This window comes from Melanaphis sacchari, unplaced genomic scaffold (assembly GCF_002803265.2).
Source record: "Melanaphis sacchari strain LSU unplaced genomic scaffold, SCAv2.0 Contig23_pilon_pilon, whole genome shotgun sequence".
In the NCBI taxonomy this organism is placed as follows: domain Eukaryota; kingdom Metazoa; phylum Arthropoda; class Insecta; order Hemiptera; family Aphididae; genus Melanaphis; species Melanaphis sacchari.
Genome location: NW_020271114.1, coordinates 494848 through 514439, shown reverse-complemented (window position 1 = coordinate 514439; position 19592 = coordinate 494848). Strand labels below are relative to the sequence as shown.

The following is a 19592-nucleotide window of genomic DNA, read 5'->3' as shown; positions in this document are numbered from 1 at the left end:
TGACATAATATTAATAATCTAATATCACTCATTAACTATAAAGACTCAATTATTTAAAAATATAGCGTTATTATGATTAACACAAAAGAATGTTATATTATTACATTTTTATATTATATACAAATTATACCTAAAAAATAAAACTAAAATAAAATTCGCCAAGGGCGCCACGAAGTGTAGTTACGGCACTGTTCTCGTCTTCATAGTTCGTATTTCGTACCCATCAGAGATAATGACGACGTTGATGATGATAATATTAATAATATCCAGTCGTCGCATAGATATACACGATGCACATTATTGACGTGATTTGATTACTTTCAGCTGTTCTATCTCTCTTTGTATAATATATATTGTGTACCAAGTGTGCTTCATAGTGTTAGCATATTATAATACTGTTGTAGATAATATACAGCAGATACGTGTAGACTGATGACGGAACGCAGTGCTGCAGCGACTTTTATTTAGGGTGTTACACTGACATACTGTTATAGTCAGTTAACTTAAAATCTGTTTTACAACTACTATGACAACGATAATTCTATTATAATATATGACGTATGTATATTATGTAAGTTTATTTAAAAATACGTTTGTACGCGCGATTTTGCGAGTTTATAATAATAGATTTAACAACTATTAAAAAACTGCTATCGCATATAATGGTAATTGTACTTGACATTATTATATCAGCATTCGACATGAAATGTATAAACGAAATTTATGCGATTTACGCGAGTATTTATTCGGAATCTAAGTGGATCAAATAAATAACAACCGACGCCGGTGTGTAGATAAAAAAATGAAAAATCGATTTTATTAAAAGTACATAATAATTTATGGTAACAATAAAATAAGTAAACATGGGAGAATTAAATAATTTTTCGATCTAGCTGGTGAAAACTACTATTAATATGTACTATTTAAAATTGTACCGAACAATAATTATAGGTAGGCGTAGGCCGTAGTTCGTCGGCAAAACGTAATAATGTTTGAAATACGAAATTAAACAAATTCAAATTTATTTTGAATGAACTACGTATAAAAAGAAACAGATGATTAGCCAACAATACATTATTTTCAAAACTATTATATTGATGTACACTGTACGTCTTCGGCGAGATTATACTTGTGGCAGTATCGAGTTAATCGTCATTTTTACTGACACGATTCCATCCAAGTACGAATATATATAATATTATATAATGTAGGTCATGGGGGCTACAATGAATCGATATGACAACCACAGCAGAGCAAGTAAGCCTTGGACGAGTTCCAACTGATGGACAAACTTACACATTTACAATATGCATGCACATACCGCGACGTGTATAGATGTGGACGCGATGATTAAAATAGTGATCGCTTTTCGGTATGACGATGATCGAAAAAACATTTCGATATCAATACAAATTAAAATTAAACGATTGTTTCTGAACAAGTACATAGCAGTTGAATAATTTAATTTATTGGTTTGTTAATATACAGTAGGTAGTTGATATTTCTGATCACTTTTCCTAACACGTTTTAACGCATCGGATGATTTACGTCTCCTAGTCACATCACGTTTATATCATGAAGCGATGCTACACTTTTATTGCTCGTATATATTACCTATATATTTGTATATTTAATATTTATATCAATTCAATTTAGTTTTTTTTTTTTTTTTATACACACAATAGTAATTTACAACGGTCAACCAGTATAGTATAGTAAAAATAAGAAACTATATTCTAATATCTGAACTCTATAGTTTGCTATTATTATAGTCATCTCGATAATTTGAAACGTTTGCTGCCATTCACAATACACGCCGCGTGGATGGAATCCGTTTAGTTTGTTATTTTTGAGCATTGATCTTATAACACTTTCAAAACGACAATGTGATATAATAATACGAATAACAGCGACATGTGCACAACCGACAAAAATAGACTACGACTACATAATATGGTCTCCTACACAATTTTTATATTTATAATAAAACAACATTATATAATATATACATATGGTGTATACGCATTTTATGCTATGACAAATTTCATATTTTATTATCTTACTGCGGAAATATCGACTAACGACTATGTATAGGTATTATACATATAATGAAAAATTCAAAAATAATATGTTTATTGATACAAATTGTTTTATATTGAAGGGTAGTGTATTATAAATATCCATATCATACACGATCGTTAAAAAAAGTAAAACTACTTGTATAACCCATATTAAAAATAATAACGTTATTGCATTATTTACCCACGTGTTGATCGTATTAAAAAAAATATACACAGATGTCTCAACTCTTTATTGGAACGTTATGTATATAGTCAATATATTATACTATAGATATTATTTCGTATAATTATTTATGTGATTTAAAATTTTGATAAAGTTGCTTATTATTTTAATAGATATCGATAAGAACGATATAAATTAAAATCAGGAGAATATTAATCATTATAAAATAATTGTATTTTATCATACCAAGTTTATTTACAAAGCCTTCAAATTAAAAGATATATTTTATGTTAATAAACTGTAAAAAAAAAAAAATTAGAAAATTGAAACCACTATACAATACTTGTTGTAATAATATTTGCTGTATTATAGATATTATAATTATTATATTGCTATTTTTTTTTTTAAATCATTGAATGATTAATAACTAATGATAAATGATGATCATTGCAATGTTTTATTTTATACATTATTCCGCGATTATTAAAACCGTTTTGTTGATAATATTAACCGCACTTATAAAATGATAGGAAAATAAATTATTATTTATAGTTATGAACATTATACTTATATATAATGAATAGTTTCCAAATAGCGGACGAAAAATTAATTTTTTTTTTTTTACAATAAATGCATTAACGTTTTGGTGTGTCGAATTTAAGTCAAGGCGAAGAATTTAGTTCCGTTTGTTTGCTATACACATGTTTTCAAAAAACAATACTTCTATAGTTTTCATTGTATAAATTATTAGTGGACATTAATTTAAGTAATAATCGTGATGTCTTACGATTTACTTGGTTTGGTTTCAAAATAAAATTCAATTAACCTTGTGAATGACACTCGCGTGTGACTTCTTGTTTTGTTCTGCAATCACATACGACCCAACATTTTTCACCTATCAGTTAATCATAAACAACGATTGCGTTTACGTGACCAATTTTTTATGCATGCAAGACCATTGACCGGTTAAAGAGGCGGTCGCTACATTTTTCGATCTGTGCACCACTAATTTTGTATTATTTTTTTAATTTTTTTTTTTTTCATGAAACCTTTGCTTAATTATAAGTTAAAAGTAATATTACACATTGAAGAAAAATGGTATGTAGTTATCAAATCATAACATAATAATATATATTATGAATTATTAATTCAAATTGGATGGAAAATTAATTTATTAAGAAGTCTCTACGTTTATTTAACCATAACAGGCTGATTAAGCTTATCCTAATTATATATTGGTATTTATGATTTGATTACTTTATCATTAGCAACAAATTAAATACACTATTTGTTTCTTCGAAAATTATATTTCAATTGTTCGATGTTTGACCTCATATATTATTACATTCTAAATATTGATATTGTTTCTTGTTTATAAATGCATATTTTTATGATATAAAATCAACTGCTTAAAAATTCAAAATATAATTGAAAATATTTGCATAATTTATTACTTAATAAAATATAAATAAACTTTAATTTTTCTATAGATCTTAGTTCTAAAGTGTCTATAGAGAATTATCAACGCATAATAATAAATAATAATGTAATAATATAAAAGAATTATTTATAATAATTTAATCACTTCTTAAGATATCTATTCTTATAAAAGGGCAAATTAAAGTATTTTATGTTAACTTCGAACTACTACAAATATACTAAATACTATACGTAGCCCGTAGGTATAAATAAATAAGAGCTACATAAATACATTATATACCTACCTATAATAAATTTTATAAAATCAACAAGACTATAAGTATGTTTCTGAAGTTCAATCAAAAATTATCTTCAAAATTAACTATTTTTTTTATCATTTAACATTGCAGCTGGTAGTTAATACAGATACCTATTTACATTGAATAACTACAATATAAATTATAAAACAGTTCAGTTTTTTTTTCTGCTTATAATCTTATACGCGAGTATAAGGTTCATTGACAACATTTATCATGGAATATCATAATATATGTATATCGTATGTGTACCTACCTAACGTATACCTTTGTATAAGATACAAATTCTTCACCTTCATAAGTTCAGATAAAAAACTCATGTCACATTTGAATATTATGTAATATTAGTAAGCTATAAGTGAACATTGTTTAAATTTAAATGAAGCATCCTGTCTATTTTTTTTTTTTAACATTCAAATTTATATATCAATTAGATACAAATTATAATTTATTTTACATGCAGTTTTTTAGAAGAAAAATTATTTATTTTTTTTATATAAAAATAAATAATTTACGTATTTTTTTGAAGTTTATTATAGGAAGTTATATGTTAGATTATTTTTATGATTGTTGCATACACTTTGTGTCTTATGGTATGGAGCAACCTTTAATCCTTTTGGAAAGGTCAGTCACATTGAAAAATGAATATCACACACATTAACCAACTCTTTCAATGTTGTATCTACAATGTAAAAAACCATTCGGTTATCGGTAGTGGCTTAGAAATAATAATTAGATATGGTAATTTAAACACGTGGTCTAGCGTGTATGTAAATTGTGAGTCAATATCATAATGATACTCGTAATATTATGTTTGATTAATAAAAATAACTTTAAAAAGTTCTTAAATCAAATATATTCGGTTGTTGCAATCATTTATGTGAACAGGTACAAATAAAACAATCGTTTTACTAGTCTAAAAAGAATGAAATAGTATATGTACAAAAAAGAGTGAGAGGCAGATAGGTAGATAAAGAAAAAAACATCGTCCAATACTCATGATCTAAATGAAATGATAGTAAACAGTCGTTCACGGTAACTCGTTGACCCGCAGGTGCATACATACAGTAGTTATAATATTAAAAAGTCTCGCGCACTTTATTGATTTATGTCGAGGTCTTTCACCCGTTGAAATCATAATAAAGTGATCTATAGGACAAGGTTTGTTAAATTAGAAATGGTTCGAAGTCTTAACGAAAACAAAACTTGACATTATGCTTTGATTTGGGCCATTTTGGTACTTTCAAAATAAAGCAACAAGCTGTATTAATACACTATTGTCTATTAACTATTTTATGTATACAGAAATAAAAAATAAACAATTTTATCTTGTTTATTAAATATAAGTTGATATTCTGCTTAAATGATTTACAATAAATTAAAAATAAATCACAATTTTTTATATGTATTTGTATATTATATCTAACAAAAAATGAATAAAACAATAGAATTTATTGAAACGCCACTTTTATAAATAACATCATAATATACGTTACGATAAATGTCATATTAATTTAAATTATTTTATTCATAATCGATCAGAACATTAAAATCCGTCGAATAATTGTTTTGAACTGATTTGAAATGTCAGTGGCAATATGGTGTCAGAATTGCTTTAGGTAGTTATGTTTTAATAAAATGATATAAAATCCGTATAGATACTCAATATATTAAAATATTAGTATAATATTTTAACTTATCTTTTTAAGTATTCTGAGATAAAGTATTTATTAATTGATTCCAGAATTATAACGTTTTGTGAGAATCAACGTGTTAAAAAGTATAATTCTTCTTTTACTATAAAGCATAGTTTGTTTATACCCTTAAATAACATTAATACACTTTAATTACTCGTCCTTGGAATACGTTATCAAAAAAAAAAAAAAAAAATACAAAAGTCAAGTGACATCCAATAAAACGATAAAAAATAAAATTTAAATTATATCACTATCTGTCTAGTCTATAAATCAATTTATTCTGTAGAAAATACTAAACAATTAGTCATAGAAACAAAAAAGTGCCGATCTGTTTCTAAAATTTAAATTTATTTTAATAAGTATATTAAATTTATTATTATTTTTTAAAATAATATAACTCATGAAAGTATAGATAATTCTGTAAATATTTTGAAATAAGTTTAAAAATCTTTGTAGTCGTAATATTTATAAAATTGATTTTGTTTTTATCACAAGTATTTTGTGTGATTGACAAGGCATATACTATTTGTGATTTAACTACGCAGTTGCTAATATATACTGTAGTTAGCTATTCAGTACGAGTTTAAATTATTCTTTTGAATTCAATAATTAATTATACATCGATTTCCAAAAGACTATTAAAAACTAAGAGTAAATATAAAAACTCAACAAATTTAATACTTTTATTACTTAGAAACTAAAAAAATAATATGAAATTGTAAAACAAATTAGTTACTAATCAGCTAAACTGGTGATAACGTTTTGAAAGCGTTTATTTGTATGAATATTGAATATATATAGGTATAGAATATAGATAGAGAAAGCAATAAGTCGGTAAATTTAATGTATGCAACGGTGACAAAAGATAATTGTAAAGCGAAATTGGCAGTGATACGTGATTTAACATATGCTGTGTGATACACTGTTTATGACAATACACTACAGGAAATATTATTGAAAATGAGAGAAACTTAGACATTTCTGTAGATAAGTTTAGGTTTTAGAGAAACTTATATTTCAAAGACAATTATATGTAATATTATTATGACATTCTTATTTTTTATTGTTTCTCATGTTACTTTTAACTGAATGTTGTGTCGTATTTATAAAGTGTATAAAATATATTTTCTAATTTTATAAATAATATGTAGTATTACTAGTATTATATTTTTTAGCTATGGCCTACTAAAATTAAAAAAATAAATGTAAAACTGTATAAGCAATGTAGTTATTTTGTATTTACTTACCGAGTATATGCTGGTCGAATTAAGTTAAACTATTAATTATGAATTTCGTCCTCGAAGATATTGGCCTCAATGGTTTTAATTCCCAAAAGTAGTTTCCTGAAACAAACATTTTTTTAATTAAATTAAGTTATTATCTTAAGTTGTTTTAGTGTTTTAGTAGCAGTACATTATTACATATTATATTGTTTTAATATTTAATTGATCAAACATTTTAATTCGTATATCTAAAGTACCTACGTAGATTTAAAAAACATACAATTAATAATAAACTGGTTAAACATTATTGAATAAGTTCAATAGTTAGTTAAAATATTTATTTTATTAACAAATTAATTTGAATTGTATGATTTGTGTTTCATTTTTTTATTTTTTTTTATTAATTTTTTAATTTTTATAAATTGTTACTAAATTAAAGTAAATAGAATAATTAAAATAAGTTTGAACAAGATTGTATCAAAAATTTTCAATCTTTAAGTGAAGTTTTAAAGTATATTTACTCAATAGTACTACTTGTAAGTTGTAAGTATAAATTTTAAATAAAAATTAAATATCAAACCTAAAACAAAGGTACTTCCCAGTTGTGACTTTATTTCGCGAAAAGTAGAGAAATCATTAAAATTGTATTTTAACGAGTTTATCTTTAAATGATAATATTATGATATTTTATTTAATAAATTTCATACCAGTACATCATATCGTATGGTAGATGTGATATATATTATCTACCATATTCATATATACCACTGGTTCCCAAACTAGAGGACGTATACACATTGCTGGGGAATCATAAGCAATTACTATGAAATACAATTTTTATTTTAAAACGTAGAGAAGATAAAACTAATTAACTGGTTTCTTTTATCCGTTATCGCAGCGGTTCCCAAACTTTTTCAACCTCGGAGTCTTTTTTTTAAGAAGAAGTTTCTCGTGGAGCCCCAAGAAATATTTAACGTTCATATATATATTCGTTTTAAATAATTTAAACAATTTTAAAATTATTAAATTTTTGTGTAATAATGAACGGAGCCCTTGGGAAACCATTGCGGAGCCCCAAGGGCTCCGTGGAGCACAGTTTGGGAATCGCTGCGTTATCGGGTATTAATAACGAATAACCGATAAATTATTATCAACAAAAAAAATAGTCATTCCAAATATTGTATAGTTTATTTGTAAAGTATACGAAAAAAGGTAATCAATTTTTTTAATTTATAGGAGGGGCATGAGATTTTTGGAAATCTACAAAGGAGACTTAGAATAGAAGAGGGTGGGAACCAATGATATATATTTTATAATGTATTTTTACTATAATTTTATTCATATTTTTTGAACATTATTTTTGTTTGAAATCTTTTTAAATCTTTTAAATTCAGCAGTCAACGAATATTTAAAAAAATAAAAAATAGTTAATATTTTTTACATGATATTATTTTACATAGTCTTAGTACTAAAAGACAAAGTTGTTAACACATGTGAATATTGAATTCGAATAAAAATGTTTTTTTTTTTATGAAGATATAAATTTAAATAATTTAAATAATAGACAAAAAATAGTATTATGTGTTTAAAACATAATCAATAACTTCATAAAACAATGCAAAGGAATATTTAAAAAAAACTTAAATTCTAGCAATTATTCGAAATTATTTAACTTAAATAACTTTTGTTTTTGTTAAAAAGAAAAAAAGTATAAAACAATAGTTGTAATCTTTCTGATATTAAAATTTAAAATAGAATTATAATAGTATTTTAGTACTGAACGTTATTAATAATATAATATGATGATACAAAATATGAAATATATGCTTATACAAAATGCATATATTAAATTTTTTTATTTTTTACATGAAATATATTATTACGTATATACCTAAATTATAGAGGATTAACAAAAATTATTTTTGTAAATGTATTTTTGAAATAAGAATTGGCCAATATGACCAAAAAAAGTTAATTTAACATATTTTATTATATCTGCGTATACGAATATATATTTAAACGCGTACACAAATTTGAAATTGTACATTTAACGCTTGAGTTATGATTTTAAATAAATGTTTTAAACGGTTGGGAGTAAAAAATGGTTTTGGGTATTTGACAACGACCATTCAATACTTTAATGTATACACTTGCACTGTATCAATATTTTATACTATTTTATTGACGATAATATTATTATATTTAGGTAGGCATGTTCGTTTCACGTGTCTATAAGTGACCTCTATCTAAGCTAAACTGACGTAATCACGATGATTTTATCAAAAATATTTGAAATTAAATTATGTACCCTTTATAAATATAGGTACTGTTTTTACAGTTACATTAAAGTTTGGTGCTCGATTTCTGAAATCAAATATACCTAATATATTTAAGTACGTATAGTAAGTACTTAGTAATAGGTTATTTTAATGTCATAATTTTACAAAAATATTAAACCTTAAATGTTATAAACCTAAAAATTAAAAAAAACACATACACATAAGTGCATGAATTATTTAAAAAAAAATAATCAAATAAATAATTTATTATTGTTTAAATTTTACGCTTTTCTATAGTATGTAAATTTCTATGAAAAAAAGAACATATGTTATCAAAATTTAAAATTAAACATAACTACATTTCTACCGGTGAATATAATAGATATAATTATCTAATATAGAGAAGAGACACAAGATAACAAATTATTGTTCTATCATAACTTATTGTTGTTACTATCTTTGTGTGTGATTTTAGCGATTACTTATTATCCATCTTTTTTTTCATTTAAATTGTTAATTTCAGGAATATTAAATTATGAAAACATACTAACTAAAGCCAATAATTGCAATTTAATAGGTGAAAATGATTACTTATTTTTTTTATAAATTATACTCAAATTTTAAAAGTCCAGCATAATATTACTTTTATAAAAAATATTTATTATTTACTGAATTATATATTTGTATTATACATTATACAAGTATATTATTAGATGAACACAATTTCTAGAAAAGTACACGCAATTATAGATATATCCGTAGAATATTTTAAAAAAACCATAACAATAACAATAATAGAAATCAATAGTTTAACAATATTATAACACGCAATGTGATACATTTTGTAAGTTTTCAAATAATAAGGATATTTAAAGTAAAATTTATTAATTGCTCAGTGAATTTGAATAATCAATATAATTTATGATACAATATTTTGTTATCGTTTTAAGATAATACCTGTATATAATATTTTGTAAGTAATTTATTGTAACAAATACTCGGTAGTTGCCAGTTGGTATGCTTAATATATAATTACATACGTTTGATGTCTGCAGACACAAGTGTCTAGTCTGAACAATATTATTTAATAACAATGAATAGACAAACCATATTTTAGAGTATATACTTTGCTATACAATATTAATTATCTTAATTCTTAAGTATGTTTTACACACACCTACCCATATAATACGATGAGACATCCGAATTATTATATAGTGCCTAATGCCTATGTACTAGGCAGATATACGAGGTAGGTATTTACACATTTTTACACCACACACACACACATACACATTTAACACACAAATCTAAAAAATTTAAATTATTATATAGTATATTGTGTTTATAATAAAATAATTATCTTTGAACTTTGATCCTATAATTGTATCCGACTATCCGACTATACAATGAATGTGTTTTTAACAAGTTTGGCATAGTGGGGCGGTAAGGGTATTAGCTGGTAGATACACCCGAATCGATTGCATTTTAGGGCAAAAGCTTACAGCGCACACAAAGAAACAAATACACGTGTTTGTGTGTGTGTATGGATTGTGCACATGGCCAACCCCTCTGTGTTAAGTTTAAAGAGCCTAGGGAAGTATCTGGGTCAAATCCCTCTTCCACCACACGACTAACTATACAATATACCATTGTACAACCACCCCTAACCTACTCGGATATCATGATCGGGAAGGCGCGTCACGCACACACCGTTCCGCAGACGTTCGTTTATCACTACACTGAACCCTCTTCTCATCTTCGAATTCCTGTCGACTAAACGAATAAACGATGGTATTCTTGGTGTCCTAGGTCTTTTCGACCAGTCAGTACAAAGAATGAGCACAATTATATTTTGTGCCTTTTATTTTTACGATAACAAGCAAGGTTAAGCTGAATAAATTTTTTTGTTACGAATTAATTGCCAACAACATTTGAAAATCCGTCATAAAAAATATAATAATTTATAATAATTACATTAGTATTTTAGACGTATTTGACAGCTGTAGACATAAGACGCATTGTTAGTTAGTATAGTGAAAGTTACTCATGTCAATATTGAATAGTGTTTTAATCATTAATTGAATACCCAACTCATAAGACACTAAATATTTACAATTTTAGATTCTGAACGGTGTGATGATTTTATTGAATTTACAATAAGTGTTTTTTTTTTTTTTTTGTGCCTGTAATAATTATTTTTGGACAGTAAAAATGCTTAGATTTTTTACTTTAATGAAACCAGTTTTTAACAAAATCAAGTTTCTTTATATTATTGTAATTTAAAAATAATTAACTTTAGATACTTAAGAGTTTAAATTCCCATAAAATGTTTATATTAGTATTTTCTATACATGGTATAATTTTAAAAATATTTCAACTCTTTTTGTGCTATTTATAAACATTTTCGATTTTTTTTTTATGAATACCACTAAATAATTTTTGATTTAGTCAATAAGCTTGAAAATGTAATTAAAAGCTCCTTATCAGTTGGTTTACCAGTAGGTAAACCAAAAAATCTAAATAATAATGTATTAAAAAAATGTTTTTGATTAACATTTGAAGTTAAAATTCTGATGAAATTATATATTGAAATAAGAAATAACAATTTTAGTTATTTTGTCGTAATTTAAGAAAATTATTCAAGGGAACTTGATTTATAACTTTTATGTGTATTGTTATTATAATGATATTTTAAGATATTGAGAATTTATACCACGAACCTATAGACACCGTTATACGATAAGTGGGAATGGACTCAACAATTAATAACAATATTATATGAATATATAATATAAATATTAACTATATATTATATATAAATTAATGATACATTTACGTAGAGGCTTATAGACTTGGGAATTACTGAATCAGTTGCTTCTAAATTTTGCATGTATATTCTTTTATAGGTTCATGATCATGGAATGTACTTCGCTTCATTTCTCAACTCTTAGAAGCTACTAAGAGTAACTGACACGTGAATTTCATTTTGGCTTACGAAAAACAATTTTATTCATGTTCATTTATATAGGGATGTCATTTGCTAAAGAGAAAAAATGTTTAAAAAAAACACTAGTATAGAATAGCCCACTTTAGGTTTATTTTAAATAAACAAAAATAATATTTATATATTGTTTTTTATTTAAATATATACATCAAAAGGCAATGTTGACAACCGATTTTAATTTTAGAAATTACTTTTAAAAATATTCTTGTATATTATGAAATTTTAGAGAGTAGTTTAAAATGTTTAAATTATGTTCAAAAAATACCAATTGTTATATCCACCACAAGTGGAGTACTTATCTTCATGAAATAATTTTACAAATTTAGGATGTTAGGTACATTGATGCCAATTTTATTGTAAACAGAGGTAGGTACACTAAACTTAAGATATTCCTATATAGTGCCGCATTTTATATTTACCTATTCTTTTTACGTGCGAAGTCAACCTAACAGCTAATAATTTGAACAGATTTAATGCTTTTGGCATAAATAATTTAATCTACCTATCATAAAATATACTTATTAATATAGCCTGATAGACAAATTTCGTTAAGAATTATTTTTCGGGTGCAATTATTTATCATTGAATTCAAATTTAGCACATTTGTTATAGTGGTTTACTCAATAATGAGATTCACTCAACACCTACTGTACAGTAGAGCGATTAGAGCGATTACCTACTTCTCCTTTTTTTTATATACATATCTAAAAAAAAAGAAATTCAATTATTATTTTCAAATAAGTACATTTATACCATAATATTACTATTATATAAAAAAAAAAAAATTGAAATTATAAAAATGTAGTGTCCTTATTATACTTTAAAAAATACAAAAATATATAGCTACCTAAGTACCTATGTACTTAAATAACTATATATTTATATATGTTACCGGAAAAGATTACATTTAGTCAATGACTATCCTGTTAAAAGAAGGCATTGATAATAATTAGGGTTAAGATTTTTATGACTTTTGCATATTTTTTCTTTTAGTCGTGCACATTGCAGATTCAATAATAAATTCATTAACATAGAATCAGATACATGATACATTTCAATGTAATGTAGCAAATTTAAAAATAACTTAAATATAATATAAATCTCGATATAACGTAAATGACATATTTAATTTTTTTAAAGGTATATTTTGATATTTATTGGGCATATTTGTATGTATTTTTTAGTCTTTTTAAGATCATTAACATCCTAACCCTAATGATAACTTTAAAAATCGAGTTAAAAACTGAATAATATTATCTATTAAGGATAAATCATAATCTTAAAACATTTAGGATTAACCATTATCTTTATTACATCGATTTTTTTTTTTTTTTTAATTTGTTTATGTAACATCAATATTTTATATTTTGTCGTCCTTATTATTACATGGTCAACTGTTATAACACTTAGAATTACATAATCTAGTAGATAAGCACGACAAGCATATCTATTGGTTTTACACTGTGTTTTACAATAGCATCTTGTAAATTCTTACGATCCAGATATGCTGTTGAAAATAGTTACAATAGGTTATGATAACATAAAACCGGGTTTACCATATACGAGTATACTTTAGGTACCTACCTATGTTTCATAATCAAATCGATCACCAATAAAGTGGTGTTGATATTTGTTTTAATACGGATTTATAACATTGCCTATTATAATACCGAAATGTTGATAAAGCTACGAAATATCCAACATTCCTTATCCTTTCCAGTCATTGTCAACAATGACTAGGAAATCACGACAATTCCTGGATTATCATTTTTTTCGGTACAATATACATACATATATATCTAAAGTAGGTGCTTGATATAATATTATAAATTATAATAATAGTAGGTACCTAATAAAATTAAATTATTATGTTTAATTTAAATTGTGGTTAAATCAATATTTAAAAAAATAAAGTATCAGCTGTAATCTGTTTTTACAGCTGATACCTTATTTTAGTGGTGAATCACTTATTCGTTCACACAACGACACAATACCACGACTGATTAGGTAATCGATCATGTTGGGTTATGTTGGTAAGCAACGGCAATACCGCATGCACACGGGTGATAATCAGGAAATCAGAAACATATAATATATTATAATATGCTTAAACAGGCGCAATTGTTTGAGGTTAAAAATGAAGCGACCGAATAATGTATACGAATCGAGTACCTAGTACTCGTTATATTTTAACTTAGAAGTATATCGAATACTGCCGATACATATCGTTTTCATATATGAGCAGAACTTGTGAACTAGAACAAATTTTAACAATATTGGTACCTATTATTGTTTATCGGCGATAATGTTTTAACTATCCCGTTTGTTCAATTCTCATATTTAAAATTTGAACAATCGGTTTTAATATTGAAAAGTGTATAATATTAGGTATTATGATGGTCGACTTACTATTAATTAATATAGCCTTGGTTTAGTAATGATAATTAATGAACTGCTGTTGGATCGTTAATTGGGTCAGAAATATTTTCTGTACGCACTGTGTATACTGTATACAGTATACACAATAATAATATAATATATCAATTGAAAACCCAAGTGCTGGTTTGCTGCACTATTGTATATAAGTCTTATTATATAGTATTGTGTATACAGTGTTGATAAACGTATATGAAGCTCTAGCGTAATGGCATTGGATATCCGGCAATGGTTTTATAATTTATTATGTTATCTGCCTGGTGCGCTGATAACGACGATACAATATATATATAAAATATACATATATTGTAACTTATAAGTTGTTTAGGCGATTACGTAATAAATAAAACAGAACAACGAAATTCCCACGGAGGACTAGGTCACATTATGTCTTTTATTATAGTCGTCACAATACACACGTTAAAAGAAGTATCTATATAAATATATACCTAGTACCTAGTGTCAAAATTATTAAAAACGTCGTCATTCATCACTCGTAGTTTTAAAAGAGTTTCGGATATGCCTCGGTAGTCGGTGACGTTTCCATTCGACCTTGATTTCGACTTATATTTTTTTTGCTAATTTTAACCTTGAACAAGTTTTTCTTCTCCTGATCACAACACTTTTTTATGAATAAAAATACATGTTTATGTGATACTTTTTATATTATCTACGAATATGATATATTCTTGTCAGGATGGTTATAATAATGAATAATGAAACACAAATAAATACAAAAAAAATACAAATAACGATGTTATAAATTAAAATTAAGTAGTATTTCAACTATATAACTGTAATTAATGAAAAAAGAACAAATCTGAATAATCTATTTTTGGACAAGTTATGAAATCGGGTTTATGACCTTCACTAAACCTGAAAATATTTATGCCATTGAATCCTGTGACATATTTAAAATGCTTATTACTTAAATGTTGGATAGCCGATAGCTAAAAAATTTATATTTATGTATAAACTGAAAATAGGTGTGCTTAATGATATTAAAGTTGTAATTATATTTCATTCATAACGATTAAGACTTTTAGGTATTTGATTTTTACCAAGACAAAATAACAAACACCATTCAGTCACACCGGTACTATTACCTATAACTAATTATTTGATTCGTTATCGCGTGGAATTATCTTCATTAACATTGGATAATTCTTTCATTTTAATCGTTGTTAACCTAATAGTTTTAATGGTTTTATTGACAAATTTTATGGGTCATTATTTCCTCATTGTCTTATTAACACGTGCTGGTAATTAAATCGGTTAATAATTATTAAAAGTATCAATGAACATATAAGAAATTAAAAATGTAAAAGTTTATAAGAAAATTGGATTAATAATTAAAGGTTTTTTATTTAATTTTTACCATTTGACTTAAGTGATATGCAAAATTGTAAAAAGTTTTTTTATTAATTAATTTGGTTTAATAATTACTAAATCAAATTTTAATTTTAATTGATTATACTTACTTTTTATAGGTTTAAATTAAAAATACTATAGTTCTATAATTGAGTATTCTTAAAATAATAATAACTTTTTATGTATATTTCTTAAAATAAGGTATAAACTATTATGTATTTATAGCATATACTATATTTATGAGGTGTCAATTAAAAATTAATAAACGAGTAGCTAGAATTGTATTGTAATTTGTAACTGAAATATTTACTTAAAAAACAATATTATTTACATTTTAAATAATTTGATTACATTATATTTTTAAGTTATAACACATTTCTCATAAAATTAAAATTAAATAAATAAATAATTTACTAAATTATATTATTTATATTACTTATTTCTTAATTTTTTTTCTCTCCTTGAAAATTAGCTTTTAATTTCTATGAAGTACCTAACTGTAAAATGTATATGATATAACTATATATTTTATGTATTTTAATACGATCCTAGGACATTGGATTTAATAGTTAATATCCATTTTGAATTTATTCATGTTGACCCAATATAATATTCAGATAAAACTATGCCCATAACAAAAACTAATACGTTTAGGATTAAAATAGTATATTTTGATAACCTTAATGCTGAAGATGTATAAAATTAAGTCACTTTGATAGTTTTATTTATAATCATTTATATATTAATTGAAAGGTATGATGTAAATTGGTAATGGTAAATTTCAAAGATCGTGTAAGTCACAAAATCCGTTATATAAACACTTTCCCATTAGATTGCACACACAAATATACTAACCCATTGATATCTTCTCTATTGGCCATTGACCTATATCATTTTCGTTTTTTCTTAATTAACCATTTTAAAAAATGTACAACAAAAATTGATGGCGTTCGCGGGGACATGTCCTTTAACGGTTGATGCTTCACCCAAGGTGAAATTTTATGTATACGGTGTTTCCCCTCCCCATTTGTGAACTAAATTCCTCCACCCAAAGAAATTAAACGGGTTCCAAGGCAAATACCGTAATATCGCCAAAATCATAAAAATAAGTATTACCTATAAGTTATACATTAATTCCATTTACTTCTCTTAAAAAATATTAATAAAAAATATTATATCTCTACTACTATGTATAAAAAGTAAGGTATCATCTATACCTATATTATTAAATTTAAATTAATAATGAAAGTGAAAGCTAAACATGAAAAAGTGGAAATTAGAAAAATATTATGTTGTAATTAGGCTAAATGTAGACGCCTAATAGACAAACATGTTCTGATTATGATAGAAGTCTTGATTTTACTAAAGAAAACCATGATTTTTTTTTTTTCTATACTTAATTTATTATCAGTACAGAGAAACTTTATATCAATAAAAATAAATTAGTTAACATATTTATAAATTTTATAAAATAAATAATTTTGAAAAATTGTAATAAGTTTAATTAAATGACGTGACATAAAATACTGTTACAAAAACCTATTTCGAATTTCATCCATAAAATATTATACATTTAGTTGTTTGAATCATGATAATTAAATGAGCTTTTATAAAGTTCTTTTAAATTGGCATCACAAATGAACAATTTAATAGTTAATTAATTGTAAATTCCACATGAGATTTTTAAATTCAATAATACGAAACATCTTATTCCAGTGTTGGAATTTCCAAACAAATCGAATGACGACCTCTATAGAATTTTTAAAGGCGGAATCCGTGTAAATTAAATTGATGATAAATTAAAGAAAAAATATTATTTTGAGACAAGATAGGTTTTGTTTATTATCAGTTTGGTATCTCGATTAGGTACTGAAATATAGACGTTGACCCAACCGGTTTTGTGCACGTGTCTCCAGTAATATATTTGTCAACGTATAATCATTTTAATTTTTAATTTTACTATACATAAACTTTTTTTTAAATATTATAATTAGCTCAAGTTAAACTGACTTACCAAAGGCGTTTAAGTGATTCCGTTGGAACTGTTGGGCTGCCAGCGTTGAATTTTATTTCAAAATAAAAGAGACCAACAACTATGACGGTACATAAAAAATATGTAGGATTATATGTACGATATAATATAATATGAAATGTTTATAAATATTATATAAAAAAAAATTGATTTAGTAATATTATGAAACTGTTTTCCGTTAACAAAAAACACGACACTTCGATCAAAAATCGTCCGATAGAAGTTGTGTGGGATATATAATAATATGTTATATACTGTGTAAAAAAAAAAAAGTTTTTATTAACAACTAAAGGAACAGAACGGTAGAGCGTACGGAGCGCGTGTGACAGACCGAATGCAAGGCGGCCCGGACGGCTGCCACGGCGAGCGTCGCGCCTCAGGGGCTCCGGCCAATATGATGATTGACGTCACAGCGAGTATACGTCACGAGCGGCAGCACCGTTGCTAGGGGGTTCTGACGTCACGGCGGCCCTCGCGTAGGCGTACACACTCGCACGCCACGCGTGTCCCGGATGTGTCCAGGGGGCGGTCCTCGCTCCACCACGGCGGCAGTGGCATAATTTCCATGTATCCCATGTGCCCTACACACCCAACCACCCTCTACAGACTACCCCCTTCCCTGACAATCCACCGTAAAACGCACATCGTATAATCAGCACAGACTCGAAGAATATTTGCAAGCAAGTATAAGTAGACGGCGGTGGTGGTGTAAACGAAATCCCGTGATACAACGAAGTTGTTATTACTACTTGTACATAAAACCTCCCACGACGGGTCGGTGGTTTTTAAGTCGGAGGCGTTTGATGAGAAGAGGCGTGGGCGAGGGACGATGTGAAAAATAAAATAAATAAATAAAATCCTGCAGCAAGAGCCGATGACGTCAAAGTCTTGTACTGGATTTACAACGCGAAAACAGACGGTAATGGTTGACTTCGATGAGGGGAGGGGGTTGTTTTGTACATAGCTCAATACGAATATCAAAACACATAATAGTATTAAATAATAACATGTGGTAGCGGTGAAACGTAAATTTTCAATAATTTTCATTGTTTTTTACAACCTATAATAATTATAATTATAATTTGATAAAATATAATAATAAACGTATAAACGTATTATTATTTATTATACATACTCCCCTATTTTGGTTGTATGATACTTTTTTAACACAACAATATGCTATATTTATTCAGATTAACGTTCTATTATTGTATTTTTTCTTTATATCTGCAGTACATGCAATATAATACACAAAATTAAAAAAAAATGAATAATTTATAGACATATTTAAATTTATCTATATAATAATATTATTTATCTTATCTTTTGGAATCCAATGTCGTTCTAACTATTTTAAAATATATAAAACTGAATGTTTAATAATGTACTATCGTCGTTTGTTGTATTTACCTACCTAAATTTGTTCAAATGATACATTTACGTAAATGCTAACAATTTATATTCATAATTATATCTTTAAAAACAAATATTATTTAAAGTACTGTTTTACAGTAATTAGTACAATTAATATTAATGGAGGACTCGTTTCTCATAAAAAAAAATATTG

The 19592-nt window shown here is 25.8% G+C and overlaps 1 protein-coding gene across 2 annotated transcripts in view; it reads right to left on the bottom strand.

Annotated features, from left to right (window-relative positions):
* LOC112594609 (protein Tob1-like) overlaps positions 1-18377 on the bottom strand; it is a 44603-nt gene extending 26226 nt beyond the window's left edge. For both annotated transcript variants that reach the window (XM_025339493.1, XM_025339495.1), the window contains exons 1-2: positions 18008-18377; positions 6925-7020 (exon numbers count right to left, since the gene is read on the bottom strand). The gene's annotated coding sequence lies outside the window, so the exon portion shown is untranslated. The remainder of the gene's footprint in view (positions 1-6924; positions 7021-18007) is intronic.
* Positions 18378-19592: the final 1215 nt, after the last annotated feature.